The 13,001-nt window shown below is 40.9% G+C and overlaps 1 protein-coding gene across 10 annotated transcripts in view; it reads right to left on the reverse strand.

Annotated features, from left to right (window-relative positions):
- Window positions 1–13,001, reverse strand: part of DMTN (dematin actin binding protein) — a 29,556-nt gene that overhangs the window by 13,786 nt on the left and 2,769 nt on the right. For 2 of the 10 annotated variants that reach the window (XR_011855103.1, XR_011855101.1), the window contains exon 1: window positions 5,102–5,310. The exons of the other annotated variants lie outside the window; for them this stretch is intronic. The gene's annotated coding sequence lies outside the window, so the exon portion shown is untranslated. Of the gene's footprint in view, window positions 1–5,101; window positions 5,311–13,001 lie in introns of those variants that run through there. 10 annotated transcript variants of the gene reach the window in all.

Raw genomic sequence — 13,001 nt, forward strand, 5'->3', positions numbered from 1 at the left:
TCATACATCATGAATCTGGCTTTGCATGGTGTTGAACTAGCAGTAGTTTACACCAGATTAATGAAGAGGTCCTGTGAGATTTTTTTAGCAGTGAAAAGTCCCAAAAACCTAATTGCGACTTTTCTGAGACTTTTTTTTTACGCCAAAAAGCCCAGGAAAACCAATGATAAATGATCATTGGTCCCCATAGGTCAGTGATGGCGAACCTTTTAAAGTGCCTAAGCTGCAACTCAAAACCCCCCTTATTTATCGCGAGGTGCCAACCAAAAATTAAAGCAGTAACTTATTGCTCCCTGTTCAACAACTTTCAATTATTTTGGCCTCCTGAGGACAGCAACACAGTAGAAAGATGGAAATTTAGCATCATTTTAGCTTCTTTCCAGCTTCCCTCTGTACACAGAAAATTGTGGGGCCAGCAGGAGGTCCTCCAAAAATAATTAGACCCTGTCTACTCATTCTCCCTCTTCCTACAGTCTCAAGTAGCAAAATAAGTATCAAAATATGACTGAAAGCCGCATCTTTTAAGTTGCTTGGAACTGCAGGAAGATTATTTTGAGTCTTGTCTGGTGCGCTGGGGCGATGGCCCGGGTGCCCACAGAAAGGGCTCTGAGTGCCGCCTCTGGCACCCGTGCCATAGGTTCGCCACCACTGCCATAGGTCCATCAACCATTGACTACTTTATGAATGATCACTTGGGAATCTATCTTATTTTATATTTATGTAAAGACAATATAAGACAATTTCTTTTTATTATTTTTTTTTTATTTATTGTTCAATTTATACAATTTTACAGCTAGATTTTACTTATGAATTACACATATTGTATTGTTTTATAGATATTCTCTTAAATTGAGTCTAGATTTTACCAATTTCCTTTTTTTGATATACAGGCAGTCCCCGGGTTACCTACAAGATAGAGTCCAAAGGTTTGTTCTTAAGTTGAATTTGTATGTAAGTCGAAACTGTATATTTTATAATTGTAGTTCTAGACAATTTTTTTTTTTTCTCCCAGTGACCATTGGAGTTTCAATTTTTTTTTGCTGTAATGAGACCAAGGATTATCAATAAAGCTTCATTACAGACACCTTACAGCTGATCATTACAGTCTGGGACTATAGTAAAGCATCCAGAGAGCTTCACCAGAGGTCACAGTGGGCAGAGGGGTCCGTCTGTAACTAGGGATCGTCTGTAAGTCGGGTGTCCTTAAGTAGGGGACCGTCTGTATATATTTATAAACATATAAGGGCTTATTTACTAAGGGTTACGCGCACTGTATTCAGACTGCGCTACGATTGTGTTGCACAAGACCCTTTTGTGGCGCAGCTGCGCTGGCCTCCATGCGACACAGCTTAGGGGGCGCGCCATCGGACAGTACGACTTATTCAGCCTGAGCGCCGTATTTAACTTTCAAATTGTGTCGCACGCCCTATGTTAAAGACGCACCACAAAAATGATGGTGAACACAGCCTTGGAGTGCTGGGGTCCTGGGTTCCAATCCCACCCAGGTCAACATCTGCAAAGAGTTTGTATGTTCTCTCCGTGTTTTCATGGGTTTCCTTTGGGTCCTCCGGTTTCCTCCCACACTCCAAAACAGACTAGGTTGATTAGATTGTGAGCCCCATTGGGGACAGGGACCAATTTGGGAAGCTCTGTGCAGCGCTGCGTAATCTGTGTGCGCTATATAAATAAAGAAATTATATTTATGTGAGGGGAGAGAATGACAGGGCAGAGGAAAGTGAAGATGCGCTTCTGTCTGACCTCTTGTTCTGTTTCCATGGATCGGCCTCGCTCCCCTTCCCAATCCCATCCACTCGCTTCCCTTCCCACAGACCATACAGGACACGCTGCACTTCCTCTCACACTATATAGGACAATGAGGGAAATGTGGAGAGTGAGTATGTAAACATAGTGAAGAGGTGCCATAATATACTGTGTAACCATAGAAACCGGCCCTATAATATAGGAAGCGCACCGCATTATATTCATGATACGTGGGAAATGACACCACAAACACTTTACAATCAGGAATCAGCAGATCCATCTGTAGGGAAATAACCTAAAGGACCTACATGTCCACAACCGTGTCATACACTTTAACTTAAAGGGGTTGTACCAACCTATCAAGTTATCTCTATTTCTATCAACAGGATAATAAGCTGATGAGGTGAGGGTCCAACTGCTGGGACCTTCACCAGAACAGGACCCCAGCAATGTGGAGAAAGGGGTAATGTTCTTACAATCACCAGTATAGGGGTGTCCAATATTAATAATAATAATAATAATAATAGAATAAGAGACATGTCCTAATTTCACACATCTGATATTTCTGTTATTCATATTTTATTAATAATTTTTTGCATTTTTTAATCCTTTGTTCACAACTGTGCTCCTATAACAAAGCAAAAATGTTTGCGTATATGAACATAACCCTAGAAACACCTACACTTCCTGACAGGTTTCCATGGCCTAGAGGGCAAGCAGAAACAACCAACCATGTTTCTCTCAGCCCATTGATGTGCCCACCATGTAGTCTGACAACTGGGCCCAGTTCCTATAAAGGGGTGTTCCCATTTCAGCAAATAAATGTTATTGATTGAATAATGTAAAGCTATACAATTGTACAATATACTTTCTTTATCAATTCCACACGGTTTTCTAGATCTCTGCTTGCTGTCCTTCTATAGAAAGCTTCTATGTTTACTTCCAGTGGTCACACAGGTGCATGGCTCATTATATCACACAGCTCTGATTACTGTCTGTGATATAACGAGCCGTGCACCTGTGTGACCCGGCTCAGATTCCTGTCCACTGGAAGTAACATAGAAGCTTTCTATAGCAGGACAGCAAGCAGAGATCTAGAAAACCATGAGGAATTGATATAGAAAGTATATTGGAGTATTGCATAACTTATTATCATACAAACCATAACATCCATTTTCTGTAATGGGAACACCCCTTTAAGTACGTTATAGAGGCATCTCAAGAAGTCAACAATCATCTACCCAGAGGAAAACTATGAAAAAGTAGCCCCTAAAACGGACAAAAACGCATGCGTTTTCAAAAACGCATGCGTTTTTAAAAACGGATGCGTTTTTTAACGCATGCGTTTTTAACGATCTGAAAACGCACTTAGTAAAAACGGCCCAAAAACGCCATGTGTGTCTTCACCCTAAGGGTGAAGACACACTTGGCGTTTTTAGGCCGTTTTTAGGTAGTGCGTTTTCAGATCGTTAAAAACGCATGCGTTAAAAAACGCATCCGTTTTTAAAAACGCATGCGTTTTTTGAAAACGCATGCGTTTTTGTCCGTTTTTCATTGCGCAATTTTGGAAAAACGAACAAAAACGCACGTGACCGTGGCGGTGGGTGTGGCATACGCAAACGTAGACAAAGCGGTACGTGTGTCATCACCCTAAGGGTGAAGACACACTTGGCGTTTTTAGGCCGTTTTTGACAGGTTTGACCAATTATCTTAATTCAAACTGGTCAAAAACGCATGCGTTTTTCAAAAACGCATGCGTTTTTAACGATCTGAAAACGCACTAACTAAAAACGGCCCAAAAACGGCCTAAAAACGCCATGTGTGTCTTCACCCTAAGGGCGCGTTCACACGTTCCGCTATCGTCGCGTTCATAACTCCATAGGAAGTAATGGCGCACGGCGCCGTATTACGGCAAAAGATAAGACAGGTCCTATATTTTTCCGGGTACGGAGCGGTACGGTGCCGCACACGTACGGCACCGTACCGCTCCCATAGGGTGCCGTGCGCCCATTGACGTCTATGGAGGACGTATATCGGCCGTATATACGTCCTCCATACGTTAGTGTGAATGTAGCCTATGGGTGATGCCACACATGGCGTATTTGGTCTGTTTTTAAGCATGCGTTTTCAGTCCGTTTAAAAACGCATCCGTTTTTTAACCGTTTACCATGAGTTTGGCTGCTTTGTAGCCAATCACATGGTAAACGATCAAAAACTAACTGAAAACGCATGCTTAAAAACGGACGAAAATCGCTAAGTGTGGCATCACCCTTAATCGCGTGTCCTTAAATAAGGGACCACCTGTATGCCAGTCCAGCGAATAGTCCTTATTTATATATCTCTGTACATATATATCTCTCTCTATAAATAAAATCTCTCTCTCTCTGTCTATATGTATATCTCTCTATATATATACATATGCACATACAATAGGACTATTTGCTGTACTGGTATACATGTAACTTGTATATATGTAACTCAGCCACTGTGTAATATACAACACAAAAAACCCCTCCAGAATCAGACATTAGTTATTCAGTATTTTGCCCACACAGGGTTACAGCCAGTGTTCCCCGCACTCTGATGGGTTACACGTGGTCACCACACACTTCAGTCCCTTATCAATGCACAGCACGGCGCGCCCCACCCGGCAGGTCACGTGTCCTCTAGAATCTATCAGCTCGGCCCATCTGGGGAATTCTTAGGTGACAAAATAAATTCACCAAAAAAAAAAAAAATGAACGCTCAAACGCAACAAAGAGTTAACTCATTACAAAGACTATGTGCCCGGAGCAGCGTGACAATGAAAGGGTTAAAATACAGGGCTATGCACAGTGTAATATACATTATAAAAGCTGCGGATCTTGTGTTTTTTTTTCCATGACAATACAGATTGTTGGGAGAGAAGGGTTAATGATATATGCAGGAAATCGTAAATGAATAATTAATAGGGAATAAGGTCACAATTTCCATAGCTGTATTAGAGGGGATAGGTGCAGAAGGAGAGACTGTAGACATAAAAATAGCTATCTCATTGCTGGGAATGTGCGTTCTGATCCCGCTCTGTTCTCGTTGATGTTGTTGATGTATCTACTACACTCTCATTATGACAAATACATCATGTAGAATTCTGCACAGTTACATATACATAGGCTTATACATATCTCACACCGCGCCCCTATTTTTTATATAATCCCCCCATACAATCTACTCATCCTTTATCATTAAAGTCTTTGCAGAGTCATATCCCCCCTATCCTTTTATACACCCCCCATTGCATAAATCTACACACCCCCAACCCCCCCCCCCATTCTCCCACACATAGGACATGACAATGCACCTTAGTCAAACGGTTTGAAGTCCCTTGCAGGTGCAGGTCTCTTTCTAAGGTCTGCTCTTGTGTTTGCAGATATCCAGGCAGTGTCTCAGTGCCCCTCCCCGTACTCAGAAGCTGTGAACTGTCCTGTCCAGGGAGGGGATTCACAAGGAGCATTGGGGTGTCACTTCGGATTAATTGGGAAAGAATAGAAGGCTTCAAGGGGGGGGGGTCGTGGAAATGGTGTCAGGATAAGTGCAACAGATGGAAGAGTGTGTGAAAGGGGGAGAGAAAGAGAAAGTATGGAGGTCAGCGGAGGGAATGGATGGAGAGATGAGAGATAACGGGAGGGAGGGGGAAGCAGAGGAAACAACCTTGAATGAGGAGAATGATGAAAGAGCTATATACTAATGGGACACGCTGCCTCTCCCAGGAGACGCTTTATAATGTGTACATATACAAGCCTGGCATGCATGTGTATCGGGGTGTCAGGAGGAATAGCTGTCAGCCACACGAGCATCTGAAATGTATGACTAACTCTAGCCATGGAGCATAATACAGCTCCTTATTATAGTCTCCACTTTCCACTATTATAGAATACATATAACCGCACCAAAAAGTAGTCTGTCAGGTCCAAATTCCTCCCAAATCAATAATACTGCCATGTCCGGGCAGCAGAAATCAAAGGTGCGCCTTATATACTCCAGTGCGCCTTATATATGAACCGTACTGACAGACAACAGCTGCCTTGAACTGTGCACAGGTCTGCCACCTGCTGGTCATTCATCCTTATAATCAGGTGCGCCTTATAATCCGGTGCGCCTTATATATGAACCTAGACGTTTTAGCAGGTATTTATTGATGGTGCGCCTTATACTCCAGTGGGCTTTATAATCCGAAAAATACTGTAGCTTTGTGACTGTAAACCCATGAAACAATACAGGGATAATCACTTTTTTATAGAAATACACATCAGCCGGTAAGTGCACTGGGGGCGGGACCGATTTACTAGATTTGGGTAAAGACAAACCAAACACAGGTAGAAGTCTACATTGTATTCATATCTTGAGCTGTGGCATTAGGCGGTGAGTTCGGAAGAGCAAGAGAGCACCTACTGCTGTCTGTACACAAATGTGTCCCGCCTCCGGTGCACTTGCAGGCTGATTGGCATATCCATAAAAAAATAATGACTTAATTGCTTCATTGGTTTGTGAACACAAAGATACCTTCTGCTGCTATTTAAGGCCCTATACATAGCACTATTATTTATTTGGGACTCCCTTTAAGGAAAACCTGTCACCAGGTTTTACCCCACTAAACTAGCAATTCCCTCAGGTAGGGGATGAAATATCCTTTCTAGAATTCCCTCATTTATGAGAAATCTCACCTGTTACCTATAAAAAAATCTTACCTAAAGTCAGGCAAATATGACTCTTCTCATATCTCATATGACATCTTTTCACATGAGATGAGTCATGTTTAGTTCTTACAGTGTCACCTATAGCACCTAGAGACATGCAATTAGTGTCATATTAAAGATAAGAATCTCATCTTTCAAATACCATCAGTACCAGATTATCGTTCTGTGAGCTATAAACTGTAGAACTAGACTTTCAGGCAGCTCAAAATAGGCACTTTTTGTGCTAAAAAAAAAACGGCTTGTACACAAGTATATATGGTATATCCTTAGCTTCCAGTTTCTCAGCTTCTATAGTGATACCCCTGATATGAAAGATGAGATCCATATCTTTAATATGACAACATGCATGTTTTTGGGTCCTATAGAACCAAAGATAAACTTGACTCATCTCATTTAAAAAATGGGATGAGAAGAGTCATATTTGCCTGTTTTTGTAAGATTTTATTTTATAGGTAACTGGGTGAGATTTCACATAAAAGAGGGACATTTAGAAATTACATTTCATCCCCAAACTGAGGGGGTAGTAGGTTAGTTTTTTTTATTACTCAAAATTATAAAAAAGTGCTGATTTTCAGATGATTGGTCATAAACTATTAAACAACAGGATAAGGAAACTTGTGATATTTTTGGCTGCCTAATAGTTTTTAAAAAAAATATATAACCTAATGCAAGAATTCAATCCTCGCTATTGTATTAGGCTACACACTTTTGTGATTTTTGTGTGTCCAAGGAGGTGTGACCGCCATAATTGGTGTGGGAAAGGGGGAATGGTCTGATTGTGTCACGTTTTTCTGACATAGTGTGGTCACTTGTGGTTTGAGGGGTATATATGATATACTGGGAGCACAGTGTGGTCAGTTGTGGTGTAAGGGATATTTATATATATATATATATATATATATATATATATATATATATATAATATTTATGGGGGCACTTGTGGTCCGTCATGGTATGAGGGGTAAATATGATATTTATTTGTGGTACAGTGTGGTCAGTTATGGTGAGAGGGGTAGAAATGAGAAATGTGGGGGGCATAGTATGTCCAGTCAAGGTGTGAGGGGTATATATGAAATATGCAGGGAACACAGTGTGCTCAGTCGCGGTGAGAGGGGCAAATATGACTTAGGCATTAAGAAGATCGCCACTGGTGCTGGACTTTTGCTTCTTTCGTGATAGAGGGGTAAATATGATATATATTGGTGCTTCAGTGTGGCAAGTTGTGGTGCGAACGGTCAATATTGTATATGCAGGAGCGCAGTGTGGTCTGTTGTGGTGTGAGGGGTAGATATTATATATGCGTGGAGCAAAGTCTGGTCAGTTGTGGTGTGAGGGGTAGATGTTATATATGCGGGGAGCAAAGTCTGGTCAGTTGTGGTGTGAGGAGTAGATACACACAGTTGTGAGGTATGAGGGATGTATATTATTTAGGGGCACAGTGTTCACAATAAAAGTTTGAAGTCAGAATGATCACATACAGATTGCACAGGTGTGGAAAACTTTATCACCAGAATTAAAAAAATTATGGATTGTAATACTGTCCTGATATATTCAGAAAACCCAATAGGGCTCTAACACAGACCCATGAATGGCTCACCAAGTGTAGACCGCATTCCCACTAAATATGGATGGAAGGAGGTTTTTTTGGGAACTATAGTCAAGGTACTTTATATCCAAGGGACATTATACTGTAAATGACTGTGTTATTTTTAGGGGCACAGTGTGGAAATGTGGTCTTGAAGCATAGTCAAATGTTGAAGTGATAAGTCACGGCTGGAAGAGGTCACCATGGAGTTCTCCACGGAGAGGAGCAAATCTGGAAAGGATCACTTTCATATGACATCACATAGGGCTCAGCTTGGGTGAGAAATTTTCCCGTGATGTTTTATTTATTTTTTTCCCGCTGTTCCTAGATCTCCAGTCGCCGTTCTGTCTACCTTTGCATGAGTAAAATTGTGCTGTGGGACTATATTTAACAGATGTCAGACTATTGGGATTTGTGGGCATCTTAGTGCTTGTCTAATGGAAATTAAAGTAGAAAGAACGGGTCAATTTTATGTGGCCAGGAGCGGATAATTGCTCTCTTCACGAATTAGGTGATCATTAAAGGAGGTTTCTGATAGTCTGGCCAGCCTCACAAACCTAATAAAATTACCTGCAATCTAAAAATGAAACACAAAAACACTTTTTGTTTTGTTAAAAAAAATAATTGCATGACCTTAGGGAAAACAGAATACTACGGCAGCCTCCTGTGACCAAAATAATGTAATTGTAATACAGTGGTTTTAATGTTTGTATCTTCTCCCACTCTCTACACGATAATTGTATATACTGTAGATAACACTTACCTATCATTACATCACTACTGACAATAGATGATGTCACAGCTTATCTCCTCCCCCTCCCTGTACAATGACCTCTATATAGATAACACTGACCCATCATTACATCACTAGTGACAATAGATGATGTCACAGCTTATCTCCTCCCCCTCCCTGTACAATGATCTCTATATAGATAACACTGACCCATCATTACATCACTACTGACAATAGATGATGTCACAGCTTATCTCCTCCCCCTCCCTGTACAATGACCTCTATATAGATAACACTGACCCATCATTACATCACTACTGACAATAGATGATGTCACAGCTTATCTCCTCCCCCTCCCTGTACAATGACCTCTATATAGATAACACTGACCCATCATTACATCACTACTGACAATAGATGATGTCACAGCTTATCTACTCCCCCACCCTGTACAATGACCTCTATATAGATAACACTGACCCATCATTACATCACTACTGACAATAGATGATGTCACAGCTTATCTACTCCCCCACCCTGTACAATGACCTCTATATAGATAACACTGACCCATCATTACATCACTACTGACAATAGATGATGTCACAGCTTATCCCCTCCCCCTCCCTGTACAATGACCTCTATATAGATAACACTGACCCATCATTACATCACTACTGACAATAGATGATGTCACAGCTTATCCCCTCCCCCTCCCTGTACAATGACCTCTATATAGATAACACTGACCCATCATTACATCACTACTGACAATAGATGATGTCACAGCTTATCTCCTCCCCCTCCCTGTACAATGACCTCTATATAGATAACACTGACCCATCATTACATCACTACTGACAATAGATGATGTCACAGCTTATCTCCTCCCCTTCCCTGTACAATGTCCTCTATATACATAACACTGACCCATCATTACATCACTACTGACAATAGATGATGTCACAGCTTATCTCCTCCCCCTCCCTGTACAATGATCTCTATATAGATAACACTGACCCATCATTACATCACTACTGACAATAGATGATGTCACAGCTTATCTCCCCCCCTCCCTGTACAATGACCTCTATATAGATAACACTGACCCATCATTACATCACTACTGACAATAGATGATGTCACAGCTTATCCCCTCCCCCTCCCTGTACAATGACCTCTATATAGATAACACTGACCCATCATTACATCACTACTGACAATAGATGATGTCACAGCTTATCTCCTCCCCCTCCCTGTACAATGACCTCTATATAGATAACACTGACCCATCATTACATCACTACTGACAATAGATGATGTCACAGCTTATCTCCTCCCCTTCCCTGTACAATGTCCTCTATATACATAACACTGACCCATCATTACATCACTACTGACAATAGATGATGTCACAGCTTATCTCCTCCCCCTCCCTGTACAATGACCTCTATATAGATAACACTGACCCATCATTACATCACTACTGACAATAGATGATGTCACAGCTTATCTCCTCCCCCTCCCTGTACAATGACCTCTATATAGATAACACTGACCCATCATTACATCACTACTGACAATAGATGATGTCACAGCTTATCTCCTCCCCTCCCTGTACAATGACCTCTATATAGATAACACTGACCCATCATTACATCACTACTGACAATAGATGATGTCACAGCTTATCTCCTCCCCCTCCCTGTACAATAACTTCTATATAGATAACATTGACCCATCATTACATCACTACTGACAATAGATGATGTCACAGCTTATCTCCTCCTCCTCATAGGACCATAGAGCTGCAATCCCTCGTACAGTACTCTGCAGTTCTTGTGTATTGGAGTGTTTTGGGTGTTTCCATGGGCATTGGTTCAGTTTTAGGATGTTTGTCTCGTTTCTTATGCACCGCAGCCTGGAATGAAGGGAAAGTGAATTCCAGCAAAGGGAGAGGAACCTCCTGCCCTACCCAGTATACAGAGTGTCAGCCCAGTGGGTCAGGACCTTCCACCCTGCTGAGATTGTATGACATGGAAAGGTGTTAAACAACCGTATAATAATGTTTCATAAATCCATAGTGCATTGCGTTAAGAGAAACTTTTTAGTATATCCTATCAGAAAACAATGCTTCCTTCTCCATTCATATGGCTTGTTTCATCCCCTAAAGTCCTAAAGGTTTTACCCCATTAACACTACCAGCCCCCTCAGGACGGGGATGAAATGTCCTTTCTTGAATTCTCTCTTTTATGTGAAATCCCACCCATTTGCCTATCAAAAAAAATTCCTACAAAGTCATGTGACAATGAGCAGAAAAGAGTCATGTTTTACCTGAGACGAGTGAAGTTTAGAGGCTGCAGGGGCAGTCACTTCAGACTGCGCTATCTTTGTTTCTATAGCACGTAGAAACATGCTTTTGGTGTCATATTAAAGATAGGAATAAGAAACTACAGAACTAGAGATAGAGGCAATTAAATACATAAATCTGAGCCTCAGATAAAGATCAAACTCTCACCTATTTCTTTAACTGTATGTATCTCTGGTTCTGTAGCACATAGAATCACATATCTTTATTATGACACCAAAAAGAATGTTTTTAGGTGCTATAGAAACAAAGATAGTGAAGTATGAACTGACCCTCTCCGCAGCAGCTTCAAAACTTGACTTATCTCACACAAAATATGACTCTTTTCTACCTATTATCACATGACTTTGGAGAAGATTTCTTTCTATAGGTAAACTTGTGAGATGTCACATAAAAGATGGAATTTTAGAAAGGACATGCCCCAGTTTTTTGTTGGACTGTGTACATTCTTTTCAGTGCAAACAACTTGCAATGTATTTAAGAAGTGTTCGCGTCATATATGTGTCCGCGACTGTTTTGTGTCGCGGCTGCGCTAGTCATCATGTGACACAAATTTCTGCAACAGAAAATTGTTGCACGGCCCATGTTAAAGGCGCAGCAAAAAAAAATGTTGGTGCACTCTGATGTAGCAGTGCAGGGGGCACCAGATTTATGAAGGGCGTGCACCAGAAATAGTGAATCTAGCGCCCCCTGCACACTACACAGGTAACTGCACATAGTACACACTGCACTTTTCTTAGTAAATATGGGCCACTGATTTATGCAAAGCTTGTTAAAAGGCTAGGTAAGCTTTTAATTAAAGGGGATGTCTTGCATGGAAACATTCTCCTGAGTCATAGCTTCTGTAAGAGCTGTATTCACAATTCTGCTGGTTGTCATTGGAAACAGCTGACAGCCTGGTTGAGGCACAGAGTTATATAATGCAGAGGCGCAGACGCTGGTCTTGTAAGAGCCGATATATCTCTATATATAAATATGTGACAACTTATCTAACAATATCTGGGACATTTCTTCTCAAACACATCACAAATTGTGCAGAATGTATAACCATCGTGTATATCACATGATAAAATGGTGTTAGGTATGCTATATACTCATCTATAACTTCCTTTATATGTATATGTTCACAGTCATCTTAAAACATAACGTAAAGGCATAATAAGCATTGTTTTTGTCAACTAAATGGTTAATGTTACCAGTTTTTAGAGCAAGAGGGTAGTCATCACTCACAGATGCCCCCCACAGGGTAATTGTGGTATATATATATATCCAATTACAAGAAAAACTTACTTCCAAACCACATAGAACGGTGGTTATGGAAAGTATTCAGACCACTTTAGACTTATGCACTCTTTGGTTCATTGCAGTCAATTGGTAACATCAAAATGTTATTTGTTGTTTTTTGTTCACTAATGTAGATATTTTTGCTAATTAATTAAACAATAAAAACTGAAATATCATATGGTCATAAGCATTCAGACCCTTTGCTGAGATATTTACTGGACATGATGTCCATTTCCTTCTGATCCTCCTTGAGATGGTTCTACTCCTTCATTGGAGCCCAGCGTTCGTTTACCTAAAAGACATCTATCACCAGATGAAGGTTTGTAAGCCAAGCAAACTAACATACTAGTGTGTGCCCCCTCTGGCAGAATCTGCTCTTTTTTTAGCTTCTTATGCCCTTTCTTTTACAAAAAAAAGGCTTTTAAAACTATGCAAATAAGCCTGAGTGGCTCCAAGCTCCATAAGAGTTAATGGAGCCTGGAGCCCCTCATGCTCATTTGCAGAGTTTTCAAAAGCCCTTTTTTCTTAAAAACA

This window comes from Engystomops pustulosus, chromosome 4, assembly GCF_040894005.1.
Source record: "Engystomops pustulosus chromosome 4, aEngPut4.maternal, whole genome shotgun sequence".
Lineage (NCBI taxonomy): Eukaryota > Metazoa > Chordata > Amphibia > Anura > Leptodactylidae > Engystomops > Engystomops pustulosus.